The sequence below is a fragment of the Dendrobium catenatum genome, unplaced genomic scaffold, assembly GCF_001605985.2.
Source record: "Dendrobium catenatum unplaced genomic scaffold, ASM160598v2 fragScaff_scaffold_913, whole genome shotgun sequence".
NCBI lineage: Eukaryota > Viridiplantae > Streptophyta > Magnoliopsida > Asparagales > Orchidaceae > Dendrobium > Dendrobium catenatum.
Window position 1 is genome coordinate 996879 of NW_021319375.1, and position 8697 is coordinate 1005575.

An 8697-nucleotide genomic window follows, 5' to 3' on the forward strand; every position below is an offset into this window, starting at 1 on the left:
ATAACTACAGGGTCCTTTAAACCGCTTTTTTCAACTATTTTCTTTATGGGTGATTCTCGAGTCCTAAATGGCACAAGGAAACTCAGGATTTCCTATAGGCAAGGTATGATCTCAACTATTCTATCTCTCCATCTTTTTCTCTAGAGAGACACCAATGCCCCTAACATTCCAAATGTGGGAATTAAATAATAAGTAAAGAGTTAGAAACAACATAAGAATGTGTACTCCTAAGAGATTATAAAATTCTTGCCTTATATTTTAGTAAATCCACGATCACTACCCTCCATTTCCTACTTGACATGCTCAATAATATTTTTTCCCTCAAATCAAGAATGTAATTATGAATCAAATTAACAATATTAATATAAGAGATTAAGAGGACCTCCGTGTTATGTTTAGACTCAGCATCATGAATGAATTCTCCTTCTTCCATGCTATCTTGAGCAATGATAAATGGAGCATTGGCATTTTTATCATAAGTATTGATATCATAATCATGACCTTTATCATAACTAATGCATTGAAGATCTACCATATTTTTGTTAAAATTGTAAGGCATGTGACAAAAAGCTAACACATTCTTATGAATAGAGAAAATGATAGAAAATTAATCATTAAAAAAATTAGCATTAGAAATAATTTAGCATTGATAAGGAAAATTAGGAGTATTGTCTGATCCCTTCATAGAATCCAACTAGATAAATTCTATATTACTATCTAATAAACTATTATCAATAATCAGATTATCCTCATTAAGCTCCAAAACTATAGTAAAAACCACATTCGATTGGTGATGCTCCTTCATAGAAAATTTGATAATTGAATTATTAGAAACCTCGTTAAGACATTTATCAAAATCCATACTAGTAGCTTTAGAATCTTTAACATCATCATTTTGTCAATATCCATGCCACAATGCTCTAAAATGGTGTTGGGGCACTGATAACACTGTGGTGCTTAAAATTTTAGTGCCAAGGAGCTAAATTAATTTTCAAAATCATCAAACTCATTGGCACCATAGCGCTCCATATTTGTGTTGGGGAATTGATGGCACTGCGATATGTAATAGTCAGGCGCCATAGTGACGAGACCATTTTTCTCTTTTTTTATCTTTTCCCTAGAATTTCCTACACAAAATTAAAAAAAAAAATCATAAGAATATATGAAAATAAACATTTATATAATTTTCACTTAATAAATTCCCCCTAGCTTAAGCTATTTCTTATCATTAAGTAATTCTAATGCACTCTTGTATGTATGTATATATATATATATAAATCCTTACTTTTCTCCTTAGGGTTAACTTTAGTGGTACTAAGTAAGGCTATCTGGGTCTACTATTAATTGAATTGGCTAGCTGCCAAAATTGATTTCCAAAGTTTTGAATGGCATCATCCTACTTCTTTAATTAAGTTCCAATATGTAACACTCATTCCTCCAAAGATGGTTTATTATTCTTAGGCTAAATATTATAATTGAAACTTTAGGGAAATTTGTCCTAGGATTTCCAAATAATTTTTTAGGAGAGTTCCAAGATCCTAGATGCTTAGGCCAGTTAGCATTCCACTAATTTCCACCATTATTATTATTATTCTAATTGAAAATTGGGTTATTCCTCCAACTTGGATTATACTTATTAAAATAGGGACTATTTTTTCTACTAATAACACTTATGATTTCTAACCCTTGAATATTAGGATAACTAGAAATTCTTTAAAAAAAAATCTAATCTAAAGGCATAGGTACTCCTGAGGGTGAACTAACTCCAAGATTGTCCAATTTATTAGAATTGGCAAATACTTGTGTAGTTACAATAGAAAGAGCATCAAATTCATAGACACTGGCTATCTTCCTATGATTCACCCTATAAATGACCATTAGAAGTTATTTATGTCCATTTCATTGATTAAAGCATAATCTTCATAAAAAAGTTTTAACATTAATGACCCTTGCACAACCACATCTATGATAGATCTAAGGGATTGTACCAATTCATTGTAAAAGGTCTGAATATTAAACCAGTCTAGTAAGGCATGGTGAGGACATTTCCTAAGCATCTATTTCCCATGATTCATATATCAAATCTCCATTTAATTGGGAAAATGAAGTAATATCATTCCTAAGTTTTACTGTTTCTGAAGGAGGGAAGTACTTAGCTAAGAATTTGTGGGCTAGATCATTTTAAGTGGTTATAGAGCATGGGGGTAAGGAATTCATTAACATTTTTTCCTTTTCTTATAGAGAAAAGGGAAATAAATAAAGTCTAACAACATTATTGAAGACTCTGTTATACTTGCATGCAGCTTAAATCTCTAGAAAACTAATAATATGTAGGTTGGGATTCTCGACAGGAGTTTTCATGAATTGTGTAATGAACCATTTAGATAATAGTGAGTTTAAGTTCAAATTTATTGTCTTGGATGTTTATCCTATGGATGATATGGTGAACACCATCTGCCATGAGATTGGCATACTATCTAAGAGGTCTAAGTGCGCCATTCACTTAGTTTGGTTCAACCATTACTAAAACTTGGTTCTTTTAAACTTTTTTCTAATTTTAGTAAAGGTACTCTCTATTTCTAGTTCAAAAAATAGGGTTCTAATATTATATCTATAATTCATGCATAATCATAAGACATAAATGTAAAATTATATACATTACAAAAATAAAATGACATAAATTCTTGAATAATTTAAAAGATTTAACAGTTTTAGAACTAGTTCACAATAAAATGGAAATAAAGGGAAAATAATAAAAGGCAAGATTAAATATTCAATTACTTCAACAATATAATGCTCATAACAAGATAAGGAACTATTTTTCCTAACAACAACACTAAAAACTTGATAGGCTCTTTGCATACAATATAAAGCTTAGCTAAATGTTAACATTAGTTGAGTTTCTATTAAGCACAAGTATACATGTTGATCAATAAATAAAGTTTAGAGTAGAGTGTCAATCTCAGAAGGAAATTATACTATCTTATGTTCACCCTAATACTATTTAATTGAGTTACAAAAAATTATCTTATCAAATCAAATTAAAATAAATTTCCTAAATTACTATTATAAATGTTAAAAGAATTTATTAAGGAAATTTAAAATGTTCTAAATATATGATGGTGATAAATGCAATGTTTTTTTAAAGTTAACTCTTCTATATTTTGTTAAAAATTAGAGCATAAGTACTCTTAAATCTCTACCGAGCGTATAAGAGCTTAAAGTAAAGTTTTTACCCCATTATAATTCTTGTATTGCCATAAATCCCAAAATCCTAACCATCTTATTTTTAGTTAGGGAAGTTTTCTATTTTAATTATCCTATTTGTTCATCAATCCTCCATAGAGATATTGAATCACACTATATTTTATATTATATTATGGCCATTACAATAACCTAATGAAGTACGAGAGTATGGGGAAAATGGGATCTTTATGGTCAAGGTGAGAAATCGTGGTCAACTTAGCTTAATTGAGGGTTCATTACGGTCTAAGCATCATCAAGGATAATTAAATGATGTTTGAGAGTCAAACCTAGGGTTTGAGTTAAGGTTTACAAGTCACTTCAAGCATATGAAAGGAATTTAAGGTTTAAGTGCTTATGGGTCAACCTAGGATAACCATGGAACCCAATGGGTTGAAATCATTAATATGATGATTATAAACATTTTTAGTCAATTTGTAAAGGTTTATAATTGTAAAGGTTTATAAGGTGTTTACACCTAGATGCCATATTGAGTAAAATTTAGTGTAAATATTTAAAATTTTAGAATCCATGGCAAAAGATATACATTTTAGGGTTTGGAAGGGCATAGGGGCTTCAGAAATGTCTTGGGTGACTCTTAGGAGGTGGCAAATCATTATGTCAATGACAAAACACCACTATAGGCCTTAATTTAGGGTTTTGAGCAAGTCAAAGATTTCTTTGGAAAAAGCAATACTTAAGGCCATTTAGAGTTTATGTTTGAAATAGATTTTAAATGATTGATCACATATATTGATTGAAGGTTTGACCTCATACCAAAAAGAGGTCAACAAGCTTATGTTTTTATTGAATAAATGGCCACCAATACTTTCCATTAGAAGTTCGATAGAGTAAACCCAAGAAAGGTAGCTAGTGTATGTGACTCTGATGCTTTATCAATTTTGATTATACAAGTAGCTACTATATCTAGAAAGCTAGATAACATTTAAGTTAGTTCATCTCATAGTAAACTTATGCTTGTAGAACAAAGCATTTTTGAACCCTCAAGTGACCCAAATGCATTAGGAGTATAATCATTAAATGTAATCAATAATAGACCAAATAACCTAATCTTTAATACTTATAATCCTAATTAGAGAAATCACCCTATCTTTAACTAGAGTAATAATTAAAATGGGAGTAATAAGTGGAACTCTAGATAACCAAATCAAGTAGAAAATTTAAAATAACCTTCAAAGAACTATAGAAACTCAAATCCTAATTATCCACCTAGATTTAACTCAATAACTAAATTATGGATAAGAATCCTGTAGTAGAAGATCTAATTTTGTAAACGGGTATTTAGTTACATAACTAAGCTGCTACAATAAGAAATATTAAAAATTAGCAAGGAAAATTAGCTTGCTATTTGTATAATAGACCTCGAGGAACCTTACCTAGTAATATAGAAGAGAACCCTAAAGAAAGCTAAGGAATATTATAATGTTTTTCAACTGAGGAGTTGAAGAAAATTAAATGAAGTGGTTATGAAGTGAGAGAATTCTATAGAAGAAATTGTTAAGGAAGCTCCCATGGAGCCTATTAAGACTAAGGAAAAATCTTAACCCACTAAGGAAATATTTAAAAAAAAGCATATTTAGATGGTAGTTGACAAGCCACCACCATTTTTTCTTAAAGATTATTAAAAAGAATTTGTATATGTAGTTCTCTATATTCTTGAATGTATTTAAAAAATTAATAATAAGTATAGAGTTTGAGAAAGCCCTATATTAGATGCTTATATATTCTAAATTCATAAAATATATCTTGAGTAAAAAGAGAAAACTAGGAGACTTTGAAATAGTATCCGTTATTAAGGAATGCAGTGTAATCATTTAAAAAAAAAATATCATAGAAGCTTAAGGACCTAGGTAGTTTCACCATCCCAATGGCTATAAAAGATAAATTTTTATGGGAGATCATTATATGACATCGGTGCTAGCATCAGTCACATGCCCTTATCATCTTTAAAGGATTAGACCTAGTATAATATAACCAACAACTATTACCTTATAATAGTCTGATCATTCATTAACATATCCAAAGGAGCTGGCAAAAGATGAAGTTTTATCAACTGTAGATAAGTCTATTTTCCCTACAGACTTAATCATTCAACATATGGAAGAAGAATGGGATATACCAATCATATTTGATAGACCTTTCTTGGATAAATTTTGTGTTATTATTTATGGTTAAAAGGGTGAATCAACCATAAGATTTTAGGATTAAGAAGTCTCCTTCAATGTAATGAAATCTCTGCAATTTCTTTAGATAATAGTGAGGATTAATGTAGAGTAGATTCAGTTGATGTTTATGTTGAGGATGTTATGGATGACTTTTTTGTGATAGTCAATTGGATATGTTATTATTTGAGGATAACTTTGGTGAGGTAGATAGATATTCTATGGAAGTGATTAGTGAAACCATTATGATGTTTATGGAGAGATTTTAAGTATTGGACACATCATCTCTAGGGAACCCTTTGAAACCATTTATAGTTAAGGCACCAAGACTTGAACTAAAATCTAGGGTTTCTCACTTAAAGTACGCAATTTTAGAATAAGAACTAACTATAACTATCATTATCTCTATTGAGCTCGAAGAGGATTGAAACGGTGACTTGATTAGAGTGTTTAGCATGCATAATAGAGAATTCAGAAGGTCTTTGGCTAATATTTAGGGGATTAGTCTGTCTATTTGTATGCATAATATTTGGTTATAGGAAGCCTATCAACCTAAAGATGACTTGTTAAGAAGGTTAAATCCGACCATGAAGTAGTGAAGTAAGAAATTTTAAAATGTTTAAATACATAAATCATTTATCCTTTTTTTCTTCTTTAGTGATTAGGCTATCCCAATTCATTATTGGGAAAGAAAGGTGGATTAACTATTGATACTAATTAAAAAGAATGAATTTTTGAAGTGAGAGAAGATTCGACTTTCCTGCATGAAGGAGATTTTTTAATTCCCTGTTCGTGCGTTTCCATCATCCCTCTGATGACGTCGGAGGATCACCGGCCTACTTTGGCTGGTGGCCCCTTCAACGTTCAGCCTCCACCCAATTCATCCCCAAACTTTTCTCGGCTAACTACAGGTTCATCTCCTCCTGCATTTGGAGATTATGGTTGTAATCAAGAGGAGAAAATGAGGTTTATGAAAGAATGTCCATTGATTATAAATGAAGGGGGTTTACTGATAAAAAAATAAGTTGAAAATTTAGGGAAAGTGAAAAATGTTTTGATTTAGAATGTTGCTAAAAACCAGATAAACTAATGGTATCAGAGAATTTAACTTTGGTGTTCATGTTGATTCTGGTATCTCTTCTTCTATTAGAAATGTTACTTTAAATTCCTATGATAATGTGGCTGCAGCTTTAGAAAATTCTTAGAATGCTGGTTTGAATCCTGTTAATGATAATGTCAAGATCCAGGTTGCTGATGGTTTGGTAGGTAATGAGGTATCTGATGGGGTTAATATGCAAAGGGATGAAGGCGTGAATAAACCAAATTCATATTTGGTTATTATTCGTGAATGTGAATTAGGGGAGTTGGGTGATTGCAATTGACATACAAATTGTCTTGATGTTCCTAAACTAGAGTCTAATAAAGCTTTTAATAATGCTTGGATCAAAAAAGAAAACATTAAAGTAACAGATCTAAATTTTGGTGAAGGCTTTGTTGAAGAGAACGTGGTAGTAAAATTACATACTAGGAACGAGCTGGAAAACTCAAACAAACTGAACAAAGCCCTTGTAATAAAAAATTTGTGTGATAATATTCCCTTTCATATCATAATTATAGAGCTGAGGAGGCAATGGGGTGTATTTGGAAAATTTCATTTAACCTTACTCGGTATGGGGTGGGTTCTTTATGCTTTTGATGAACCTGAGCCTATGGAGAAAGTTTTATCTACTAGACCTTGGTATGTTAATGTAAATATTGTTGGAATGGAATGATGGTCACAAGCATTTTTGCCTTCTTCCTTCAAAGGTCTGACTGCACCTATATGGATTTGAATTCCTAACCTCCCACTTCATTGTTGGGATGAGATTACTGTTTGTAGAATTGCATCCATGGTGGGCACTCTTTATCTTATTGATGAAAATATGTTCCAATAGAGTAGGAGAGAATTTGCAAGAATTTGTGTGCGAGTAAAACTTGATGAAAAGTTACCATTAGGAGTATGGGTTGATGGAAATTTGGGTAAATTCTACCAAAACATTGAGTATGAAAGACTACCTATTTTCTATTTTAGTTGTGGAAAGATAGGACATTTGAAAGAAAACTATTTGAAAATGGTTTAGTTCCTTAATAAGCTTTAGTTCACAAAGAGAAGCAATCCAACAAGGTGAATTCTGAAGAGGCTATTAAAGAAGCTGATGCTGTTATAGTAATGGATGGTGGTGTTGATGCTATTGGAGATGGATATGGTTCTTGGGTCCATGTTCATTATAGGAAGAAAAAATTTAAGAACACATTCCCTAAAGTTAATGGTCAACAATCAAACAGATAATCTATTGTTAAAGAAGTTGAAGGTGCATTAAAACCTGTTGCTGAAAAGGTTACAAATGTTGCTGTTAAGTCCATGGTTGGTATAATGGTAGATAATCCTGGAATTGTTGAGAGGAATCTAGTTGCTAGAAACAATATTGATGCGGCTGAAAAAATCCAATCTTATCAAGTGGAAAAGAAATCCGAACTGATAATCAAAGACCTGGAAATAAATAATGAAGACTTGAGTGGAGTGGCTTCCACGGATGGAGTGGTGTTCCAAAATAGTGTGGTTCTGCAAATGGCTACAGGATCTGGAACTGGTAGAAATCCTAAAACCGATGGAGTTTTTATTAATAATAAGAAATTTGATGTATTAAATGCTATTGCTGAGGAAGGGGAGATTGTTGAAGTGGGTATGCCTCTTGTTAATTCGGTTACAATGGAAGTTAAAGGTTGAATAGTTGGATTGAATGGTGAGCTGAATAGTAAGGAAGGGTATTCTTCTACTATTAAGAAGAAAGGTGTTAAAGAATTAACAGGATTGGGGCCAATTAAATTGGTTACTAGAAGTTGGAGATTGGAAGGTGATTTAAGGGAGAAAGTGGGGAACTCTTCCCCTCTAATCAATTAATGGATTCTATTGTCTTTTGGAATTGTAGAAGAGCTAGGAAAAAGAAAGCTTCTCTTTATCTCAAGGAGTTGGTGAAGGATCAAGATGTTTTTTTTATTAGGTTGTTGGAGTCTAAGTTGGCTTCTATTGATAGCAGAGAATTTGACTCTTTGATTGGTACTGGATGGGAGTACTTTCAAGTCCCTTCCAAAGGATTATCTGGAGGTATTTACTATTTTGGAAAAGTAATTTTGCATCATTCAATGTGTTGGAGTATTCTTCTCAATTCATTATTGGTGATCTGGACATTCCTAATAAAAGTAGATGGAAGATAACAACTATTTATGGTAG

The 8697-nt window shown here is 31.6% G+C and overlaps 1 pseudogene; it reads left to right on the top strand.

Annotated features, from left to right (window-relative positions):
• The first annotated feature begins 2028 nt into the window (after positions 1-2028).
• LOC114580277 lies at positions 2029-2127 on the top strand (annotated as a pseudogene).
• Positions 2128-8697: the final 6570 nt, after the last annotated feature.